This window comes from Bubalus kerabau, chromosome 17 (assembly GCF_029407905.1).
Source record: "Bubalus kerabau isolate K-KA32 ecotype Philippines breed swamp buffalo chromosome 17, PCC_UOA_SB_1v2, whole genome shotgun sequence".
In the NCBI taxonomy this organism is placed as follows: Eukaryota; Metazoa; Chordata; class Mammalia; order Artiodactyla; family Bovidae; genus Bubalus; species Bubalus kerabau.
In genome coordinates, this window is record NC_073640.1 from 54,037,063 (window position 1) to 54,051,327 (window position 14,265).

At 45.1% G+C, this 14,265-nt stretch overlaps 1 long non-coding RNA gene across 1 annotated transcript; it reads left to right on the forward strand.

Moving 5' to 3' along the window:
* Window positions 1–819: 819 nt before the first annotated feature.
* On the forward strand, window positions 820–13,304 carry LOC129630839 (uncharacterized). The gene is made up of 4 exons (XR_008703773.1): window positions 820–1,333; window positions 9,049–9,143; window positions 11,430–11,472; window positions 13,113–13,304. It is a non-coding gene; the product is annotated as an uncharacterized LOC129630839 (long non-coding RNA).
* The last annotated feature ends 961 nt before the right edge of the window (window positions 13,305–14,265 follow it).

Consider the following 14,265-nt stretch of genomic DNA (forward strand, 5'->3'; position numbering starts at 1 on the left):
ACTCCATTTAATTCCTGAATATTCAGGAATTAATAAGGGACAGAGAATTCATGACAGACCCAAAACAGCACACAGGAAGCCTCCTGTTAAATGCTTCCTGACAATTCTCCCTATTTTATTATGTTTGTAAAAGGAAATTTGATTTGTTCCCAGTTGTAGGCACTATGATTAAAATGAACGGGAGTAACACAAAATTGAAGTCATCTGGAAACAAGTCCAGCCATGGGACCTTCTTCCCAGGGTCGTTGGAGATTTACTGGTAACCACAAACTACGTTGAGATGGAAGAATCAAAAGGAAATCATTCTTAAAGAGATAGAGGAGTTAAGACAAGTATATAGTTTGCAATTAATACAAGTTACAGAACATAAAGTCTTATTAAATTGTAAATTTCCTATGGCTATAACAAAAGGAAGTGGGACACAGGCCTGTATAAATATGACTGATTATAGCGAAAGAAATAGTTACTATGACCACGACTGGTCCCTGTGAAATGTCCGGTCCAAGTTCCAAGTTCTTCTGTGCTCACAGCAAGTTTCCAAATGTGTCATTGTTCAGGCCCACTCTGTTTATCAAGGACTATCCTTGGACGAAGGGGGCTAGTCCACCATCAAGCCACCCAAGAAGTCCTTTGCCATGGTAATGTTCCATCGTAGTGTCAGTGACCTTCCATGTCACTTGTGTAACATAATCACACACCGTGCTATTAACCTCTTCTGAGCAGTTAGAGAACCACATACCATGGGGTCCCCAATCAAGAATTATGTGATTAGCCACAAACATTAATTTTACTGATTTGGCTTGACATTAGTCCAAACGAACAGGAGTATATGTAAAGTTCTTATAAGTAAACCCTGTGCATAATGTTCTTTGTTCTTTTCCCTAACACTTTCCCTAAAGTCTCAGTAGTATAAACGTGGTTCACAGACAAAGAAAGGGCAGTAAAGAATCCAAGCAACGCCCGAAAATCCTTTTTGGGAGGCAGGGCGAAAGCCCAAGTTTGTCGGCTAATGTTTATGCACAATTCTGCTGGGCCCGTGCACAAGGGAAGGACTTCAGAGCCTAAAGAGATGTTAATTAGTTTTCCCTCCTCCCCAGGGTGTGAGAGCCCTTTCAGGTTCTAGGGAGGGGGCATATGGGTGGAGTCATCGGTTGATAAGATCGGTCTTTTCTCTGTCCATTCTATGACCTGCAATAGAGGGGGGAGGGCCTAGAGGAGCTATCCCACGTTGAAGGTCAGGAAGGGCGGCTGTGAGGAGACACCCCTCGTCCAAGGTAAGGGGCAATGGCTGCGCTTTGCTGGAGCAGCCGAGAAGAGATACCCCACGCCCAAGGTAAGAGAAACCCAAGTAAGACGGTAGGTGTTGCAAGAGGGCATCAGAGGGCAAACACACTAAACCCATACTCACAGAAAACTAGTCAATCGAATCACACAAGGACCACAGCCTTATCTAACTCAATGAAACTAAGCCATGCCCGTGGGGCAACCCAAGACGTGCAGGTCATCGTGCAGAGATTTGACAGACTGTGGTCCACTGGAGAAGGGAATGGCAAACCACTTCAGTATTCTTGCCTTGAGAACCCCATGAACAGTATGAAAAGGCAAAATGATAGGATACTGAAAGAGAAACTCCCCAGGTCAGTAGGTGCCCAATATGCTACTGGAGATCAGTGGAGAAATAACTCCAGAAAGAATGAAGGGATGGAGCCAAAGCAAAAACAATACCCAGCTGTGGATGTGACTGGTGATAGAAGGAAGGTCCAATGCTGTAAAGAGCAATATTGCATAGGAACCTGGAATGTCAGGTCCATGAATCAAGGCAAATTGGAAGTGGTCAAACAAGAGATGGCAAGAGTGAATGTCAACATTCTAGGAATCAGTGAACTGAAATGGACTGGAATGCGTGAATTTAACTCAGATGACAATTATATCTACTACTGCAGACAGGAATCCCTCAGAAGAAATGGAGTGGCCATCATGGTCAACAAAAGAGTCCGAAATGCAGTACTTGGATGCAATCTCAAAAACGACAGAATGATCTCTGTTCGTTTCCAAGGCAAACCATTCAATATCACAGTAATCCAAGTCTATGCCCCAACCAGTAACGCAGAAGAAGCTGAAGTTGAACGGTTCTATGAAGACCTACAAGACCTTTTAGAACTAACACCCCAAAAAGACGTCCTTTTCATTATAGGGGACTGGAATGCAAAAGTAGGAAGTCAAGAAACACCTGGAGTAACAGGCAAATTTGGCCTTATAATATGGAATGAAGCAGGGCAAAGACTGATACAGGTTTGCCAAGAAAATGCACTGGTCATAACAAACACCCTCTTCCAACAACACAAGAAAAGGCTCTATACATGGACATCACCAGATGGTCAACACCAAAATCAGAGTGATTATATTCTTTGCAGCCAAAGATGGAGAAGCTCTATACAGCCAGCAAAAACAAGACCAGGAGCTGACTGTGGCTCAGACCATGACTCCCTATTGCCAAATTCAGACTTAAATTGAAGAAAGAAGGGAAAACCACTAGGCCATTCAGGTATGACCTAAATCAAATCCCTTATGATTATACAGTGGAAGTGAGAAATAGATTTAAGGGCCTAGATCTGATAGATAGAGTGCCTGATGAACTATGGACTGAGGTTCGTGACATTGTACAGGAGACAGGGATCAAGACCATTCCCATGGAAAAGAAATGCAAAAAAGCAAAATGGCTGTCTGGGGAGGCCTTACAAATAGCTGTGAAAAGAAGAGAAGCAAAAAGGAATGGAGAAAAGGGAAGATATAAACATCTTAATGCAGAGTTCCAAAGAATAGCAAGAAGAGAAAATAAAGCCTTCTTCAGCAATCAATGCAAAGAAATAGAGGAAAACAACAGAATGGGAAAGACTAGGGATCTCTTCAAGAAAATCAGAGATACCAAAGGAACATTTCATGCAAAGATGGGCTCGATAAGGGACAGAAATAGTATGGACCTAACAGAAGCAGAAGATATTAAGAAGAGATGGCAAGAATACACAGAAGAACTGTATAAAAAAGATCTTCACGACCCAGATAATCATGATGGTGTGATCACTGACCTAGAGCCAGACATCCTGGAATGTGAAGTCAAGTGGGCCTTATAAAGCATCACTACGAACAAAGCGAGTGGAGGTGATGGAATTCCACTTGAGCTATTCCAAATCCTGAAAGATGATGCTCTGAAAGTGCTGCAAATTTCAATATGCAGCAAAATTTGAAAACTCAGCAATGGCCACAGGAGTGGAAGATGTCAGTTTTCATTCCAATCCCAAAGAAAGACAATGCCAAAGACTGCTCAAACTACTGCACAATTGCACTCATCTCACACGCTAGTAAAGTAATGCTCAAAATTCTCCAAGCCAGGCTTCAGCAATATGTAAACCGTGAACTTCCTGATGTTCAAGCTGGTTTTAGAAAAGGCAGAGGAACCAGAGATCAAATTGCCAACATCCGCTGGATCATGGAAAAAGCAAGAGAGTTCCAGAAAAACATCTGTTTCTGCTTTATTGACTATGCCAAAGCCTTTGACTGTGTGGATCACAATCAACTGTGGAAAATTCTGAAAGAGATGGGAATACCAGACCACCTGACCTGCCTCTTGAGAAATCTGTATGCAGGTCAGGAAGCAACATTTAGAACTGGACATGGAACAACAAACTGGTTCCAAATAGGAAAAGGAGTTCGTCAAGGCTGTATACTGTCACCCTGTTTATTTAACTTCTATGCAGAGTACATCATGAGAAACGCTGGACTGGAAGAAGCACAAGCTGGAATCAAGATTGCCGGGAGAAATATTAATTACCTCACATATGCAGATGCCACCACCCTTATGGCAGAAAGTGAAGAGGACCTCAAAAGCCTCTTGATGAAAGTGAAAGTGGAGAGTGAAAAAGTTTGCTTAAAGCTCAACATTCAGAAAACGAAGATCATGGCATCCGGTCCAACCACTTCATGGGAAATAGATGGGGAAACAGTGTCAGACTTTATTTTTCTGGGCTCCAAAATCACTACAGATGGTGACTGCAGCCATGAAATTAAAAGACGCTTACTCCTTAGAAGGAAAGTTATGACCAACCTAGATAGCATATTCAAAAGCAGAGACATTACTTTGCCAACAAAGGTCTGTCTAGTCAAGGCTATGGTTTTTCCAGTAGTCACATATGGATGTGAAAGTTGGACTATAGAGAAAGCTGAGCGCCAAAGTATTGATGCTTTTGACCTGTGGTGTTGGAGAAGACTCTGGAGTGTCCCTTGGACTGCAAGGAGATCCAACCAGTCCATTCTGAAGGAGATCAGCCCGAGGATTTCTTTGGAAGGAATGATGTTAAAGCTGAAACTCCAGTACTTTGGCCACCTCATGGGAAGAGTTGACTCACTGGAAAAGACTCTGATGCTGGGAGGGATTGGGGGCAGGAGGAGAAGGGGACGACAGAGGATGAGATGGCTGGATGGCATCACTGACTCGATGGACATGAGTCTGAGTGAACTCTGGGAGTTGGTGATGAACAGGGAGGCCTGGTGTGCTGCAATTCATGGGGTCGCAAAGAGTCGGACACGACTGAGGAACTAAACTGACTGACTGACTGACTGACTGTGTCTCTGCCCATAAGGGATATTTTAAAACAATGGCTAGTATGACTGGAAATTTAGGTCAGGCATCAGTTAAAGTGAAACATTATATTCTTCTATTTTATATGTAGATGCACTTCCCTGGTGGCTCAGACGGTAAAGATTCTGCCTACAATGCAGTAGATGGGGTTCCATCCCTGGGTCAGGAAGATCCCTGGAGAAGGGAATGGCCACCCACTCCAGTGTTCTTCCCTGGAGAATTCCATGGACAAAGGAGCCTGGAGGGCTACAGTCCGTGAAGTTGCAGAGAGTCGGACACAAATGAGCAACTAACACTTTAACTTTTCATATGTACTTACCTGCATTGCCAGTAGATTCTTAACCACTTAGTCCACTAGGGAATCCCCAGATGTCTTTTTATCCAAAATATTTCTGCAAACACTTTTCTGCAAACACTTGGACACACAAAACTCCTCATATATACTATTCATTAAGACAGGATCACACCTGGATATGATGTGGCTCTGACTTCTGGGATTTTATTTGTAAAAGCACGAGGCAAAGCAAACATCAGGGGCTCTTACTGGTCAAGAATGAGTGAGTGGATGTGGCGGGGGCCAAGCTTGCAGTCAACGCTGATGACAGCTATTCTCTCCAGGGTCGGGCGCCCTGAAGTTACAACCCCTACAACTTTCAGAGCATTTAGTGCAGTGAGAGCCGCTTCAGTTGTGTCCAACTCTTTGCAACCCCATGGACTGTAGCCCCCCAAGGTCCTCTGTCCATGGAATTCTCCAGGCAAGAATACTGGAGTGGGTTGCCATTCCCTTCACCCTGACCCAGGGATTGCATTTCAGGCAGATTCTCTGTCATGTGAGCCAGTGAATTTAAAGTATGTCTAAATGACTCAGCCTTGAGAAAGATGAATAGTCTCTGAAGAACAGGGCTGCAGGCACTGACATTGAGCTCATTTAAATCTGGGCACATAGAACCTAGAATCCAGGAGGTTCCAGATGACCTCTGTGCTCATGAGGCTCCCTGCTATTCAGAGCTGTGGCTGATTCCCTCTGGGTAGATTCTGGGGAGAAAGGGCTTGTCTCTGATGAGGATGGTGTCCCTTCCCATGTCCTCAGCGTTCTCTTTCTCACCTACAGCTTCCTAGTCTCTGTCTCCAATCCCTGCCCACAGTATGCCCTCCTGGGGTCCATGTTGAAGCTCCCCTAGTCTCGGTCTAGTCTTTCCCATCCCGCCTATCATATTGTCTAGGCCGTCGACAGCCCTCCTCTGCTTGCTGAGCTCCTGATGAAGCACCTGGGAAAAGGGAGGGCAGAAGTGGGAGCTGTCTGTGGTGCTGGAGTGGATCAGCTCAGAAATCTTCCTAGGAAAGGAGGGCCCCAGGAAGGATTTACAAGGCAGATCACACTTGTGCTCTGTAGTGTTTTCGGTTTCTTCAACAGGACCACCATGCCTGAAAGTGTGAAAACTTCTCCAGCAAGTGTGTTTACTCCATCTGCAGCCCAGATTCTCACCCGAGTGGTCTAACCACAAATGAACATTCCTCACATCATTTCCTGTTATTGCAATATGTTTTTCCAGTTTTATTTGTTTGGTGCACTAGGTCTTTGTTGCTGTGTGGGGGCTTTCTCTCTGCTGTGAGTGGAGGCTACTCTCCAGTTGGAGGACACATGCTTCTTGTTGTGGTGGCTTCTCTTGTTGTGGAGCATGGGCTCAAGGCAGGCAGGCTTCAGTAGGTGTGGAGCACAGGCTTAAATGCCCCAAGGCATGTGAAATCTTCCTGGACCAGGATGGAACCCATGTCCCCTGCATTGGCAGGTGGACCCTTAACCACTGGAACACCAGGGAAGCCCTACATGTATCTTTCTTGTTACATGTAATTCTTCTTCATTTCAATGGCTAGATTGAATCTTAGTGGTGTTGTGTAGCCAAGTTGTGTCTGAATCTTTTGTGACCCCATGGATTGTAACCCACCAGGCTCCATGAGATTTGCTTGGCAAGAATCCTGGAGTGGGTTGCCCTTATCTCCACCAGGAGATTTTTCCAAGCCAGGGATCGAACCCATGTCTCTTGAATTGGCAGGTGGGTTCTTTACCACTGAGGCACCTGACAAGCCCAGGGGGACCCTGAGGTGTACCAAAAAGGGACTCAGAGCCAGGCAAAGCAAGATGATTGGCTAAAGGAAATCCAGAAGAAATGCCCCTTAAAAGTGATCCTACCTACCATGAGGCCCGACTCCCCCACTCTCTCTCAGCCCTCTGGTGTCTACCCACAAGCACCCTTTCCCTCCTAATAAACACTTTGCTTGCTTCACCATTTTCCATCTCTAGGTGGGGATTCACCTCTACATAGATAATGAGTCAGGGTCTGTCACCAGCCATTCACCTTGGTGGTTTAGTGCTTAGGATCCAGTGCTCTCCCTCCCACAGCCCAACCTCAGTCTCTGCCCAGGGCTGAAACCCTGCTTCAAGTCACTGCAGGACAAGATCAGTCTCCTGCCTGGTTGGCTGCTGACCTCCTTCCCCTGCTGAGCTGAGGCTCTGGCCAGGCACAGGGCAGGGGAAGGGCCAGATCTGGAGGAGCGAGTGCCAAGGGATCTGAGCCCCCTGCGTTCGAGGGCTTGGGGAGGTTTTCAGAGGGCACATTCTGGAGGGGAGCCCTGAGGGGCTCAGTGTGGGGAGCAGGGGTAGCGGTGTGGCAGAGACCCGGGAGCTCGGAGGCCAGTTCCTAATCTGAGCAGAGGGGCCCTGGTGGTCTTGAGAGAAGCTGGGGGCACACAGGACCCAGATGCCAGTCTTCAAGGGACTGAATAGGGTCAGAGCAGAGGGGAGGAGCAGCTCTTGTGAAGTCTTAAGAAAATGCACTATTGTGTTAGAGGACTTATCAGTGTGGGATGTTTATGACCAAGATTTCAGTTTGCTTATGATTTACACATCCCAACTCTGCCTGCCTAACCAACAAGACTGATTTGAACCTGGAGAGACATCACTGACATGATGATAACAGTGTTCAGGAGACAAAGATTACCAGCTTGCCATCCTGTACTTGTTCCTCCACTGCAGGAACCAGGACAAAATACAGAAACAGAATATTTGCTGTTACCGGCACTGCACGAATGTTACCTTCCTGCCTGTGTGCCTGTTCGGTGGTTCTTTGTGACCCTTTGGACTGTGGCCCCCCAGGCTCCAATGTCCATGGGGTTTCCAGGCAAAAATACTGCAGTGGTGCCATTTGCTACTCCAGGGGATCTTACCCGTCCAGAGACCAGACTCAAGTGCCCGGCATGTCCTGCACTACAGGCATATTCTCTACTGCTCAGCCACCCTGACAACGTGTACATTTCACCCTAAAGAAATAAAGGGCATCTGAACTCTCATGTGGCCTCCTGCCTGTTTCTGTGCCGACTTCCTTCTCCTGGAGGGCTGAGACGCCAGGCAGGGGCAGACCAGGGAAGGGCCAGATTGTAACCAAGCAGGACCCACTGGGGCTTTCCCAGAAGAAACCCCCAGTCAAGTCCTCCACCAGCCTTTTGTCTGTAGAAAATCTTTCACCAAATAATCCACTTAGGGGCTTCCCTGGTGGTCTGGTGGCTAAGACTCCACCAGTCAGATTCATGGGCTGAAGGTAGGATCCAGGTCGGGGAACAAAGATCCCTCATGCCTTCTGGCGAGGATGGGGGAAAACAAAGAATAAATTTTATCAGAGCAGTGAGAAAATCCTGAAGGGGAAAATGTCAAACAAGACAAAATAATACCGGAGCCATCAAACAAAGTCAAGGACTCTTCTTCCTCAAGGTCTCTTGGTAATATTCTGTGCTTTATGTGTGAGCTATTTTGCAGTTGCTGAAACCCCCACCAGGCTGAACAAGTGAACTGCTGCCCACAGCAGGTAGACCCCAGACTGGCTGGAACAAGAAGGCTGATGCTGTGGCCTCCCCACTGCCTCAACACCTGCCATGGCTCCATAAACAATAAAGACTCCACATACCCACTCCAGGCTGGCACTCACAGTCTTGGGGGCACTAGGCCAATGTGGCCCATTTTTCCTAGCAAAGCAGTAAAACTCTTTCTTTCTACCTCACCCAAACTTCTTTCTTACAGACTTCACTCTGCCTTGGTGTGCAGAGGCTGAATTTGGGTAACAAATTTGGAGTCCCTTGTGGGGTTGGCTTAGGGGTGACCCCCTGGGTGTCCCCTGGCTCCATCACACTCTCTAGATTTTTCCTCCATGCAGCCGCTTTCCAGAAGGTTGTAACGCTGGGAAGATTCCTTCAGAGGCCTGATCCCCGAGGACCCGTGTCAAGAAGGCTGAGCCCCGGTCATACTCGGTCCACCAAGCAGGCAGTGGGAACACCAAGGCGGTAGAGGAAGGAAGAAGAAGGGCCGCCCTAGAGGGTGGGGAGGCCACCTTCGCCTCAAGGATGTTCCTATCTTCCTCCAGCCCATACCAGGTTGAATTTTGCTGCTCCAAGGAATTATTTTGAGGAAGGAGAAAGACAACATCTGGGACATCGATACATCTTGTTCAGCATCTGGGTGAGTCCCCCGCTGTGTATCCCAGGCTCCTTCAACATGTCCATCTGAGGAACATTTGTTTCCATCTGGGGAACATTGAGTGCCTGTCTGGTTAGTTTTCATGTTGGAAATTCCACCTGTGAGGTCTAAGGACTAAGGTCATGGACTTGGCGGGAATTGGAAACAGCCACTCTGAGCTTTATGCTTTCTTGTGTCCTCCCCCTAGTATAAGATTTCCATCAGCTAATGAGATCTGGTTTGCATTTCGCTCATGGGTGTCTGATCAAAAATGGGAAATTCTCCTTTGATTTCCTCTGATAACCTCTTAGGACACATTTTGGATGACTGGTGCAAAATGACCTACACGTTTAAACCTATCAGTAAGGACAAAATAGTTTAACACCATGTAGTCACAATATTAGACTTCAGACTTTGGAGAAAATGGTTGAGACGAAACTCTTTTTTAAGTTTAGAAATTTCAGAACTGGTTCTTTTTTCATGTGTAGTTGGAGAGAGATGGCTTGATGACACACTTTTGTTTTCTAGAACACTCACCCTGAGAGATCAAAGATATTCTTAGGAGAAAAGTTGATGTTAAGCCTCACCATGTCCCTAAGTATTAATCCAAACACAGCCCACATTGCCTGCGTTTCAGCCTTGGCTTATTTAGAAGAACTGAAACCGAGCCGGGAGACGGGTGGAAGGAGGAAAGAAAAAGAAGCCTTTGGCTCAAGTGTGAACATTTGACGGTTCTCTCCATTTTTCATCAACTGACAAGTTTAATTGCAGTGCCTGATTCATGAAACGTAAAATGATGAAACAGATCTCTGCTCGTGTGTATGTCTCCATGTATGTCTTTGTCTTTAGAAAATATTCCTGAGATTAACTTCTAAATGAGCTCTATTCCATTGACTTAAAGTACAATAAGCGCTTACAAATGGAGTATTTCTGAGTCACAAAATCTGGGAAATGTTCAGTATTAAGTCTCTGTCTGGCACTGACATCAGTTTAGCTTGTTAACTGTGTCTGATTACTGGAGACACGAGACACCAACATTCTTTCATTGAACTTAGTTCTACTGCTAGTCACTAGGTCATACCTGTGGCAAAAGTTGTCAGCAAGAAAGTTCACTCACACTGATAATTGTCATTAATAACTGAGATAAATGGTATAAAAGCTTTTAGGTAAGCTCTTTAAAAGAATTACACTTTGTATTTTGGACGCACAGGAATTTAAACCATTAGAGTTTTGTTAAATTCAATGATGAGAATTCATTGAAAATGTAAATCAATTTTAGATGAAACAGTGAAACATTGAGTTCTGAACAAGTCTATGTTTACTTACCTTTTCCTTTTATGAAAAAACAGTAAACATTTTTGAATTTATTAAGTACATATGTCATACGACAGAAAGAAAAATTGTACCCTAAGATATGCATGTCTTATATGTTATAAAATATACTGTTGATAAAAAAATTAAATTGCCTATTTCTTGATCTTCAGTTTTAAGGGATTTTGCTAATGTGATATGATTTAACATCTACTAAAAACAAATTGGAGTTTCAGCCTCAGCATCAGTCCTTCCAATGAACACCCAGGACTGGTCTCCTTTAGGATGGACTGGTTGGATCTCCTTGCAGTCCAAGGAGCTCTCAAGAGTCTTTTCCAACACCACAGTTCAAAAGCATTAATTCTTCGGCACTCAGCTTTCTTCACAGTCCAAATCTCACATCCGTGCATGAACACTGGAAAAACCATAGCCTTGATTAGATGAACCTTTGTTGGCACAGTACTGTCTCTGCTTTTTAATATGCTCTCTAGGTTGGTCATAACTTTCCTTCGAAGGAGTAAGCATCTTTTGATTTCATGGCTGCAGTCTCCATCTGCAGTGATTCTGGAGCCCCCCAAAATAAAGTCTCTCACTGCTTCCACTATTTCCACATCACGTCTGTTTCCCATCAAGTGATGGGACCTGATGCCATGATCTTAGTTTTTGAATGTTGCGCGTTAAGCCAACTTTTTCACTCTCCTTTTTCACTTTCATCAAGAGGCTTTTTAGTTCCTCTTCACTTTCTGCCATAAGGGTGGTGTCATCTGCATATCTGAGGTTATTGATATTTCTCCCGGAAACCTTGATTCCAGCTTCTGCTTCTTCCAGCCCAGCGTTTCTCATGATGTGACTTTAGCAAGAATTGTGTACATTTCAGGATTGATGAAGATTAAATATAATTTAATTGAGTAAGTGACTTTTATTATTAATAGTAAGCTGCAACAATTCTGGAATTTGGTTTTCTCTCTCTGTTAACAGAACACAATTTTCCTGGAATATGAGCTGCCTTGGAGAACAGATGGTAAGTCTCCTTCTCTAGCTAACTCCAAGTGTTCCAGAGGAACTGTGAGGCATCTCAGAGGGGAATATTAGATTAACTAGCATCACTGGTATGTTAAACACCATGGGAAGCATTATCAAGTGAATGAGAAGCCTTCTCAGATTATACTGGGATGGATATTATTAACAGAGATTTACTATAAAAAATTATGAAATTCCTACAAACCTGGTAGGTCCCAATGTCATAATTAGGACATACCAAGGCATACCAAGTTCTGCTACCAAGTCATAATTCTGGTTATTGTAACCAAGTTTCTTAACCCATTACATTGTGCTCAGTTGTGTCACTATATCTTTCAGTCTTTAAGTCAGTCACACATAACTATTGTACTCTGATGGTTTTGCAAAAGATCTTCATCTCCAAGAAGATTCATAGGAGAGACCATTTTGACAAGCACTGCTGTCTGATCAGTTTCACATTATACCAGGCAACTAACTGGATAAGATATTTTAAAATCCCAATTAAAAAACCCTGCTGGTATTATAAAAGTGTTTAACAAAAGATGAAATACTGAGTCAACTTGTAAATATAGTTTTAAAGTTTATGGGGTTTTTTTGCTCTGAAATATGATTGATCTGTTGGCTTTCTAGATAAAGCCCAGCACTTCCCCTCAAGCTACTAATGATTGACAGCATTTGAATAAATGCCCTCTGTGAGTAAAACAGAAATATGTTACTTTTCTCTTGCTTGGTTTCTCAGAAGTTAGAGATGCTTAACTCTGAGCAGCCTTATCAGGTAAATAAAAATGACTGTTTCCTGACATTTATAAAAATCTTCATATTTTGGGGCCCTTTAGAAGAGAGAAATCTGAAAGCAAAATCAAATGGCAGGATTTGGGCCTGGACTTCCTGAGGTTAGAATGGTGTTGGTTGCTTGTCTTCTGGAATTCGGTCTGAGACTCTTTTTTGTACATATGGTTTTATGATTTACTTATTTGTGCATTCTTGGAGGCTGGTCTTTGACGTAGCACACAGGCTCTTCATTGCTAGTGCGGGCTTTCTCTAGTTGCAACACTAATTGTGAACGAGGCAATTCAAGCTCTAGCCTCACAGCAAAGACCACTGGGACACCGCATATTAATCAAATGGAAATAGTCAAAAACTCATCTGCTTGTTGCCCTCTAAAATAGGAGGACTCTTTTGAAAAATATTGCAAATCATTAATCATTATTCTCATTGTAATATGCTTTCATATTTTTCAAATGTTTGTCCAGGGGCTATGACAAGGCGATCAAAGAGAGAAATAATATTTCCTTAACACAAACTGTTGATGCTAACAAAGCTTGGAACTTGAGATTATTTCCAGCTCTTGTGTCCTTTCCTCAAATTAGATAGGTTGACTCCCCTTGGAATTGTAGCCGAGAAGGAATTCATGACGCCTTCGTAGATCCCCATCCATGTGCACCTGCCTTTCATCTATGAACAACAACTTCAGTCAAGAATGTCTTTAATCATAGCAGTGAGAAAATGCAGAAAGAAAGGAAACTGTCAAAGAAGTCAAAACAATAATATCGTAGCTATTAAACAAACTCATGGACTGTTAGTTCTGCGTCAAGGGCTATCGATAATATTCGGAGCCAGGACCTTTGACCCCTTTTACAGAATCTGAAACCTCTGCCAGATGGAAGAAGTGAACGATGCCTCCCGCAAGCAGGAAGACCTGAGACCGGCTGGAACCACAAGGGTGATGCTGCTGCTTCCCGAGACCTCATCACAGACCCAACAGAAGAGCGTCCTTGAGTTGATCAGGCTCTGCTCCTTGAACAATATAAGACTCCTCAAACCCCTCCAGGACCAGACACATGGCCTTTCATTTATTTAAATATTTTATTTATTTATCTATTTATTTGGCTGCCTTCGTTTCTGATTTGCAGATGCGGGATAGTCCCTACCTCTGATGGGATCTTTCTTGTAGCGCAAAGACTCATCAGCTGTGGGGCGAGGGCTCAGCTGCTCCTGGACTGTGAGATCTTAGATTCCCCACAAGGGATCGAACCCACGTCCACTGCATTTCAAGGTGGACTCTAAACCACTGGACCACCAGGGAAGTCCCAGGACACAGTCTTGAGAGCAATTTGCCTGCTTGGTCCCCCGTGTGTGGCTAAGCAGTAAAGCTAGTTTTTCCATTTCACTTAAATCTCTCTCTCAGATGTAATCTGGCCCCAGTACACAGAGGCCCAATTTTGGCAAGGAGATCTGGAGCGAAACCAGAAGCAATTGGAAGAACAGGGTCCTAGGGGCAGGAGGGCTGAGGGACTTGAGTCCCAGCATGGTGGAAGGCTGCAAGGTGCCAAACGGGACATTCCAGAGGGGAGCCCTGAGGAGGCGTCCTGTGGGCAGCAGGGGCGGCGGTGCCTGCGCAGACGGGTTCCCGATCTCAGCGGAGGGGCCAGAGGAACCCGGGCGTCCCCGAGAGGAGTCGGGGACACAGTGCCCAGGCGCCAGGCTTCTAGGGACAGAATAGGGTCAGAACAGAGGGAAGGAGAAGCTCTGTGCCACGGAGGAGCCCCCGGAGTGTGAGGACTGCCCCGGAGGGGAAGTGTGTAGACGACGGTGTGGACTCCAAGAAGCTCCGTGCTTCCCAAGGCGGGGCCCAGGAGGCTGGCGGTTCCAACAGTGCCGGATGCACCTGAGGCCTCTATTTGCCTCAAGGAGGGAAACTGAGAATGCAGCCCCGTCCCTCCCCCATCAGCATTATTCCTCACCCTGACTTTCCCCTCCCATCCTTCAGGGCAGTGCCCCTCTCTTCACCCCC